The sequence below is a fragment of the Daucus carota genome, chromosome 1, assembly GCF_001625215.2.
Source record: "Daucus carota subsp. sativus chromosome 1, DH1 v3.0, whole genome shotgun sequence".
NCBI lineage: Eukaryota > Viridiplantae > Streptophyta > Magnoliopsida > Apiales > Apiaceae > Daucus > Daucus carota.
In genome coordinates this window covers 49,798,695-49,807,653 of record NC_030381.2, presented here as the reverse complement: position 1 = coordinate 49,807,653, position 8,959 = coordinate 49,798,695, and the positions used below count along the sequence as shown (strand labels likewise).

Genomic DNA, 8,959 nt, shown 5'->3' with positions numbered 1-8,959 from the left:
AATCTATTATAATTTGTATACACATAAATTCATTTCTTTGATTGCAAGTGTAATATATGTCCACTTTCTAAAAATCACATAATTTAAGAAAAGTGAATTTTGAGAAAACCAAGAGGTGTATTACGTCACTAATTGAAAATAATATATGATATATGATTGATCTTGAAAATATAAAATAGAAATATGTGAATGAGAGTTAATTTTGAAAATATAAATTTATATCGAAAGTTAAATTAGACAGATATTTTAAAACAAAATTTTCTAGCTACATGTTGAAACAAAAAGAGTATTAACGATAACACACGTCCAAAACTGCTCTATATTTGAAAATATTTTTCCAACCAACATTAACAAAATTACATTACGTTAGCCATGTATGTATAGTTATACACAGCCTAGATTTATGTCCGTATATATGACAATTCACAGCCCTTGCCAAACTGAAACTTAGCTTACAATCCTTTCCTTTTGGCTTTTGCTCTCTCCCCAGTTTCATACACTCCTTTTTTAAATTAAAAAAAAAAAAAAAAAGAGTGCAGAGCTAAAATATATTTTCACCTTGTTCTTTACTATGATCTTTAAGTGAAGATTGAGAAGCAGCCCCTGGTTTTGAAATCCCAGGTAAGAAGAATGAGCAAGAAAATATTACTATGTGCCCATTTTGTTTTTTTGTTGAATGTTAGTACCATCTTTTTAACAAATGTTGACTTTGTTTTGTTGTAGTGGTTCCATTTGATATTTATAGAAGTTAGTGACATACATGAAATTGTGGATAGATACTAAGAAACGAGTGGATACTGTATAAAATCCCCAAATTTAATTTTTTTTTATAAAGTTTCTAAGCGTGTTGATGTCAATAGAATATGCAAATTTTGAGTGCATGTATATATGAGTAATTATTGAGTACAAGAAACTACTCAACCCATGTTTCTCATGTTGGTTATCCAAATTTCATTATATTACTCTAAATTATGATTTTGTCTGTCGTGTTATGATTGATTATTGATCTGATTTTTGATCTTAGTGTATAAAGTTTTGATCTTTAGATTTAGCAAGACATAAAGTTTGAATCTTTATTTTGCTGTGGTTTAGTTTAATAAGGCTATGAAGCAATCTGCAGAGAAACGAGACGATATGCTGTTGCATTCTGCTGTTAGCGCGGAGAATTTGGGATTGGTTGTGGAGATACTTGCTACAAATGAAGGTAAAGAACTGAAGGAGTTGTTGTCCAAGCAAAATCAATCCGGTGAAACTGCCCTTTATGTTGCTGCGAAGTTGGGATATGTTGACTTTGTGAAGGAGATGATCAAGTATTATGATATTGGGGATGCCGCTATTAAAGCTAGGAATGGCTCTGATGCTTTCCACATAGCTGCCAAGCAAGGAAATTTAGGTATTTCTGCGTAATCTCATTCTTCTTTCATTATTTGACACATGTTATTGGTTGTATAGACCCTGTTTAAAAATTGTCTATGGCGTCAGAAATGGTAGATAATCGATGTCAATTGTAATTAGTTTCAATCAAATGGAAGCTTATTTCCAAACAAAAGGTTCGATGCTTAGATAGATTGATTTTCAACATGTCTATTTAAGTAATCGATCTTCTAAGTTTTAGAGCATTTATATACGAGTTTGTTAAGGCTGCAAGTTTTTCTGAATTCAGATGGGCAACTTTTTTTATTTTAACTTGTAGAGGTGGTGAAGATTCTGATGGATGCTCTACCGGAACTTTCATTGACTTTTGATCAATCCAACACCACAGCGTTGCATAGTGCCTCGTCACAAGGTCATGCTGAAGTCGTAAAGTTTCTTATGGAGAAAAATGGCAACCTGGTCACCATAGGAAAAAGTAACAAGAAAACAGCCTTGCATTCTGCAGCAAGAAATGAGCACTTAGAGGTAGTAAAAGTCCTCTTGAGTAAAGAAACTGAGATTGCTATGATGACTGACAAGAAGGGCTAAACAGCTCTTCATATGGCTGCTAAAGGACAGAGTGTAGAGGTGGTTAATGAGCTTATATCTTCAAAACCTGATCTAATTAATATGCTTGATAGCAAGGGAAATACTGCACTTCATATAGCAACCCGCAAAGGTCGCACAAAGGTAAACAGACTTAATATTCAACTTGTCGAATATGGCTATCAACTTAAAAGTAGATTATTAAGTCCCTAAGTTATTATTAAGCTCTTGTGTGACTCATAGAGCTTATATGATTAATCCCCTATACTTTTATTTAGAAAATCCATGTCATAAGCTGTTATAATTACATTCAGGTGCTTGTTTATATAAAATCAGTATTGTGCTCAGTTCAATTTAGGACTTCAAGAATTCCTGAAATTTAGGGAAAGAGTTTAAAATTGTTGTAACTTCATCCTTTCTATCATATTTCTTTAAATTAACCATTTCACTTGATACATTTATGCATATAAGTATTTGCATTTGCATTTGTTATGATATCTCTATAATTCTGTGAAGGAGGTATATCTATTTGACTTGTCTCAGTTGCAAGTAATTAACTTTAGCATATTCATTTGCTTAAAAGTGAAGATGTTTATATATATCTCGTGTTCTTTAATAAAAAATGATCAACACATTTTTTGCTATGCAGATCATACTTGCACTGCTAAGCCGCAAAGAAATTCTGGATAAAAAAGCAATAAACAAATCTGGAGAAACTGCTCTCGACACTGCTGAAAAAACTGGTCATTCAGAGATTGCAAATATCCTAGAAGAGCATGGGGTTCAGAGTGCAAAAAATATGAAACTACCGCCAACAACAAATGCTGCCAAGGAATTAAAGCAAACAGTAAGCGATATCAAACATGATGTTCACCATCAGATCAAGCACACACGCCAAACAAGAAAACAGATGAAAGATATAGGCAAGCAGATCAACAAGATGCATTTGGAAGGGCTCAACAATGCAATCACCTCTACCAATGTTGTTGCTGTTCTAATTGCCAGCGTTGCATTTGCTGCAATTTTCACTGTTCCTGGTCAATATGTAGATGACCCTAAAGGTGTAAAACCTGGAATGTCTCTAGGAGAAGCAAATATTGCCCCGAAGCCCCAGTTCACAATATTCCTTATATCTGACTCTCTTGCACTCTTTATATCATTGGCTGTTGTGGTGGTTCAAACTTCGATTGTAGTTGTTGATAAGAAGGGGAAGAAGCAAACGATGGCAATTATTAACAAGCTCCTGTGGTTGGCTTGCGTTTCTATTTCAGTGGCATTTTTTGCACTTTGTTTTATTGTCGTCGGAGAGGACGAATTTTTGCTAGCACTTGGAGTAACAATAGTAGGGGCATTGATCATGGCCGCAACACTGGGGACAATGTCTTACTTAGTTATTTTGCACCGAATTGAGGCTTCTAACTTGAGGAGGAGTGTTCGCAGGTCTGCAAGGAGTAGCAAGTCCAGATCATTTTCAAAATACATAACATCAGATTCAGAAAACAATGAGCCCAAGAATGTGTATGCAATTTGATTGTGCCAATCCACAGGTTCACTTTCTATTCTCCAGGCATTAGCTCAATGTCTGGTTTTTCAACTACAAATCTCCTTATTACATATGTAAATAGATAGATAATTGTAATATCCCTAACCCGAGTTGTAGGGTTTTTTCTTTAAATTCTCAGCAGGCCAGATGTTGACTTGTAAGACTCACTGGTATGTGGTTTTGCTATGTTTATCTGTTCACAATATAATATTAGCCATTACAGTCTAATTCCTACTGACTCTTGACTGGAAACAAATTCCAGTTTCCCTCATCTTAATTTGTTCAACTTCTGGAGTAGTAAAGTCCATTGCATGTCACTAATTTTAATTCTAAAATCATATAAATCCTACGGCTACAAAACCACTTTTATCTAATATATTTTCTTAAACAACATGAAAATAATATTATGCACAATATTAAACTTAATAAGCCGGATTTAATCTCCACATAATAAATAGTTAGTATCACACAAAAAAATATTCAAAACGTTTGAAAATAAAATAATAAATAACTAATATCACAAAATTATTTTAATAAAAAAAAATTCAAAACATAATCAAATTTGGTAGAAAGAAATTATTACCTAAATGAGACATATGAGAAAATGTGCCTAACTTAGGCTATGCGGGAAAACATAAAGAATATTGGCCTTCAATACGAAAAGTTCAGCTTAACAAGTGTAATGACGGATGTGGGAAACGAACAGAAGCAATTTTTTTAAGTCCAAAACAAATTTTATCTTCTACTTGCATAGTTGCATGTTTATGATTCACTTTCTTAATACAAAACAAATCATGAATACCAATTTTATTTTTAAAATTATGTAGACCTTTTAAAAATAAATAAATTACATTTGATATCATAGTTCGAATATAAAATACATTCATAAATATCATCTAATAGAAAATTAACGTCACATACATAGAACCCTACCATACCAATACATATCAACAAAAAAATATTAAGAGAAAAACGTGAAAATACCGTAACACGAATTGATATTATATATAAAACCATCTCATGCAAATATAAATCAATCAAAAATATTATACAGCAGAATTTTCAACATGCACTGCTAGACCAAAATCATTCGGATCGGTTCGGTCGGATATCCGTCGGTTCAAAAAATTTTGCCACCCCTGCCTATGAATAAATATGTGAATATGATTCATGAACGGGACTTTTATTGGATATTTGGATTTGAGAGTGTTTGTGTAATGTTATAGATAATGGATAGATGAAGCTAATGGATTGATGAATAACCTGAATATTGTGATCAAGGCCTACAGGACCCTCGGCGGCAGGAGTCCATACCCTGCCCATCAGGTTCTTAAGGACCTTGATGCACAGAAACAAAATAGGAAAAAACCGACGTGGGAAAGTCATCTTGAATTTATTTATTTTTATTAAATGCGGTATCCTCGGGGTAAAGGAGGACTGATGAGTTCCGAGCATCCTACAAACAAATTAAAGGCAATGCTGACGGTAGAAAGTGATGAGAGGCTCATTTGTGAAATAAACCTTAAAGTTTATTTTTACTCCAAGACCAAGAACGTACAAAGAGTTGGCAGTGAAGCCAATTGGTTAGCCCATTTGAGGACAACAAGCTTCATAATGGTTTACTAATCGTCGACTTCTTGTGCAATGCGTCCAGGTTCTTTTTATTATATTTCTTAAAGGATTAACAAATTATACATGTTACTCTATGTTTGATATTGGATTAGCCATCATCAACAAACTTCTTACTATGTAGAAATTAAACCAGACCATGTATCTGCTCCCCAATGGAAGCGGAGAAGAGAATGTGATGAAATTTTATAATGAAAAAAGAAGAAAGTATTAAACAATAATAATTAATTATGAGGGAGTATAATTTTTTGTCATAAAGATTTTACTGGAATATGATGAAAAAGTGGTAGATTTACTTTCAAACATATAGGTTAGTTTCTACTTCAAATAGTTTGGGATGAAATAATTTAGGAAATGAAAATTAAGACATATTTCAATCATACTCATTTTACAATTTCTGAGTATAAATTTCATTTCATTCTTCATATATTCGATTATATTCAATTGAATGCAACCTTAGTGCATCTCCAATCATACAAAACTCTTTACTAAAATAAGTTTAAAAAAATCATAAATAAAAATTATAGAAAATATATAAAAAATTATCCACTCCAATCAGATATTGATATTGGCTATACATGTCGAATAATTAGAGACATGTAGCAAGATTTCGGGTCATCTCTTATACTATTAAAATTATATATTCTATTTATAATAAATTAAATAATAATAACATATAATTTTTAAAATATAATAATCATTAGTCCATTATAACCGTTACTATCGGAACATAAAATCTTACATGAATGAACAACTGTTTCCTTCAAAACCCGGCATGAATAAAACAAAAAAAAATGGTAAAAACAGTACCATGTATAGCTCCTAACAATTTGAAATGAAAACTAACTTGAATAAAAAACAATTTTTAACTTAAAAGTTAAGCCCCAGAGAGACATATTATTGCTTGTATAAACGTTGGACAAGTAACAGCATCTTTCAAGCCACAAATGAATATATGTGACATGATTTTGGAAAATAAACAAAGGTTCTTTGAGTTAAAGGTTTCATAGGTAAAATTCTGGAGATATATAAAGAACCAAGAAACACAACCAGAAGCATAAATACAAGAAAACAAATCATGAAAAATGAAAGGCTTAGGAGCTTACCAATACATGATAAAGTGAGGATACCTCTCCTTAGCTAGTAGAAAATAAAGCTTAGGGTTGGTACTATAATAGAGCAGCAACTTAAAGTTGTAATACTGAAATTCCATAGTAAACTAAAGAACCAACATCAAGTCTACTATTATCTGTTCTTGGTTTTCATAATCTATGTTTCTTATAAGTCCCTAATTTGTGAAAATTGATGAGCTTCTAATATGGTCAATATGTCTAGAAAAAAGAATTCACAGTATTGTAGTACCAATTTAAGATATAATTGAAACACGCATATGAAGTAAAGGTTCAAAGCAGATATGGTAATGCACAATCAGAAGGTATTATTACTACAGTAAAGTAAAGACAAGCAAGAAATCTTGTACAAAAGCTGAGTATAAAATATAAAATTAAAACATCATGAATCATAAGTAAAGCATGCACCAGAGATTGGAATTATTAAGATAAAGGACTGAATGAAGGAAGAACTGATTAATATGATAAAGCGACGAAGTCCACAATTAACTGAGACTACAATAAAAAAACTTAAAGCAAGATCTTGAAGTCCTAATATTATGTTGAAGTTCATCTAGTTTCTACTAGTAAAACACTAGTAACCAGGAAGATTTCTTTCAAGTTGAACATAAAGTAAAATTATTCAGCTACTTCCTTACTAAGTGTAGCAAATAGCAATTGATGACTGATCCTCTCAAACTTTCTATTGGCAGCATTATATTGGTCATCGAGCTCTCTATATGCCACACGAGCCTTCTCTTTTTCTGCATCCAACTTCGCAAGTTCAGCTTCAGCAACCGAATGAGCTCCCTTGCATTGATCTGTCTCAGCTGTCAGATTCTTGACACTCCCTTCTACCTCATCCAACTCCTCTTTAAGCTTATGTAATGCAACTGTCAGCTCTTCTTCTTTAAGCCTTATAGAATTTGCTTTCGTCTTAGCTGTAGACAGTTGGTCCTGGGCACTGGTTAATTTCTGTGTCACATCAGAGAGAATGTGCACTTGTTCATTGTAGAGAGCATCTATGCCGCACTCGTTCCACTCTTCTTTCTTTTGAACAGAAAATTCTACCTCTTGCTGTTGTGCAATTAGTTTGTCAACTTCAGTTCTAAAAGATTGGTTATCAGCTCCTAATCCTTCAAGTGTTTCATAACACCTATCAGCAAGTCTCCTCATATCCTGGGCACTTGGTCTGTCAGTAAAACTTGTGAGACGGGCCACCAACCGAGATTTTAGTACAGATGCTGCCTTCATAAGGTGTTGGCGATCTTCTTCCGCTTCCCTTGCAGGTTCAATCAGGCAGAGAAGGTCATGTCTAGGATTTTCTTCCTCTGGAGATGAAGAAAACTCAACTACTGGTACCCCATCCCTAATTTCTGCAGGTGGCATTTCTTGATCTCCGGCAAACAGATTACTTGAAGCTTTTAGTTTGCCTGCATATCTCCTTTTCTGAGGTGGATACACCTCAGGTGCTGTTTCATTGCCATTCACAGTTGTAGTAGGCAAAGTAGATTGCTTTCTTTTACCAGAGTCAGAGACAAGAGAGGAGGCTATATTCCCAGATTCCAATGGTGAGGGCAGTGCTGGTGGGTTAGGAAAAGTGTGACCTTCTCTCCTATCCTCCAGTGCAGGAGGAACCACAGAAGAACTTGTGTGTGAATGTGAAGAAGATAACACAGAGAGTTGTACTCTTACGTGTTCTGGAAGCACAAATTCAACCTCTGAATTTACATTGTCCTTAACTAATTGAGTGAACATAGTCTTTGGTTGCATACACACTGGAACTTTATCATCTCTATCTTCTATGTGAAGTTCCTTACACAAAGAATTAGCAATAATCATAAGGAATCTAGCATAAAATATGACATGACTTCTTTTCCCTTTACTGCCTAATTTGCAAAAGAATTCATTAAGCAACAATCTGCCAATGTCAATTCTCCTGCCGTACAAAAGGCTGTATGCGATTTTCAGGATAAAAGTACTTAAAGAATCATAAGAAGAACATTTTCCTGCGAAAACCTTATTCAAAGTTACAAAGAAGTACCACCATTCCTTTCTAAAACTCTGCTTACATAGTTTACTAACGCTTTCCTCTTCACATCCGATAGCCTTTAACATGGAAATAATCTCACCACGAGTAGGAAAATCTTCAAAGTTGGAATGAGGCAAATTAAGGGCTTTATTAATCATGAAAGGAGTTAAGATATAAGATTTACCCTTGATTGTGAATTTTATTACACCCTCTGTGCTGCAATCTGCTTCCCTCCACATTTCTTGAACTATTTCAGCATAAATTGTGGGGCTCGCGGTGAGTGCATAACTGATCGGAGAATTTTTCAGGAAATCCATCAGCAGATGAAAATCTTGATGCATCAATTTTTCTTCCAAAAGCGCTGCAAAATTTGTAATGGCATATTCCACTTTTCCTGATGAACTAAATTTTGTGAGTGATGAAGGCATTGCTATATGAATGAAATTTCTCGGAACTTTGGGAATGGTATTAAAGAACCACAACAAACTCAGGGTTGGTGATCTCAGAATTTGAAGTGTTTCTCTGCTTTATATTGTAATTCAGGATTGTTGATCTCGGGAATATCGCTCGTTCTTATCGGGTCTGTCAAAAGAAGAATTTGGTGTGTTTCTCTACTTTATATTGTAATTTAGGATTGTTGATCTCGAGAATATCGCTCATTCTTATCGGGTCTATCAACACAAACTT

At 33.8% G+C, this 8,959-nt stretch overlaps 1 pseudogene; it reads left to right on the top strand.

Moving 5' to 3' along the window:
• The first annotated feature begins 807 nt into the window (after positions 1–807).
• Positions 808–3,730, top strand: LOC108215499 (ankyrin repeat-containing protein At5g02620-like; annotated as a pseudogene).
• Positions 3,731–8,959: the final 5,229 nt, after the last annotated feature.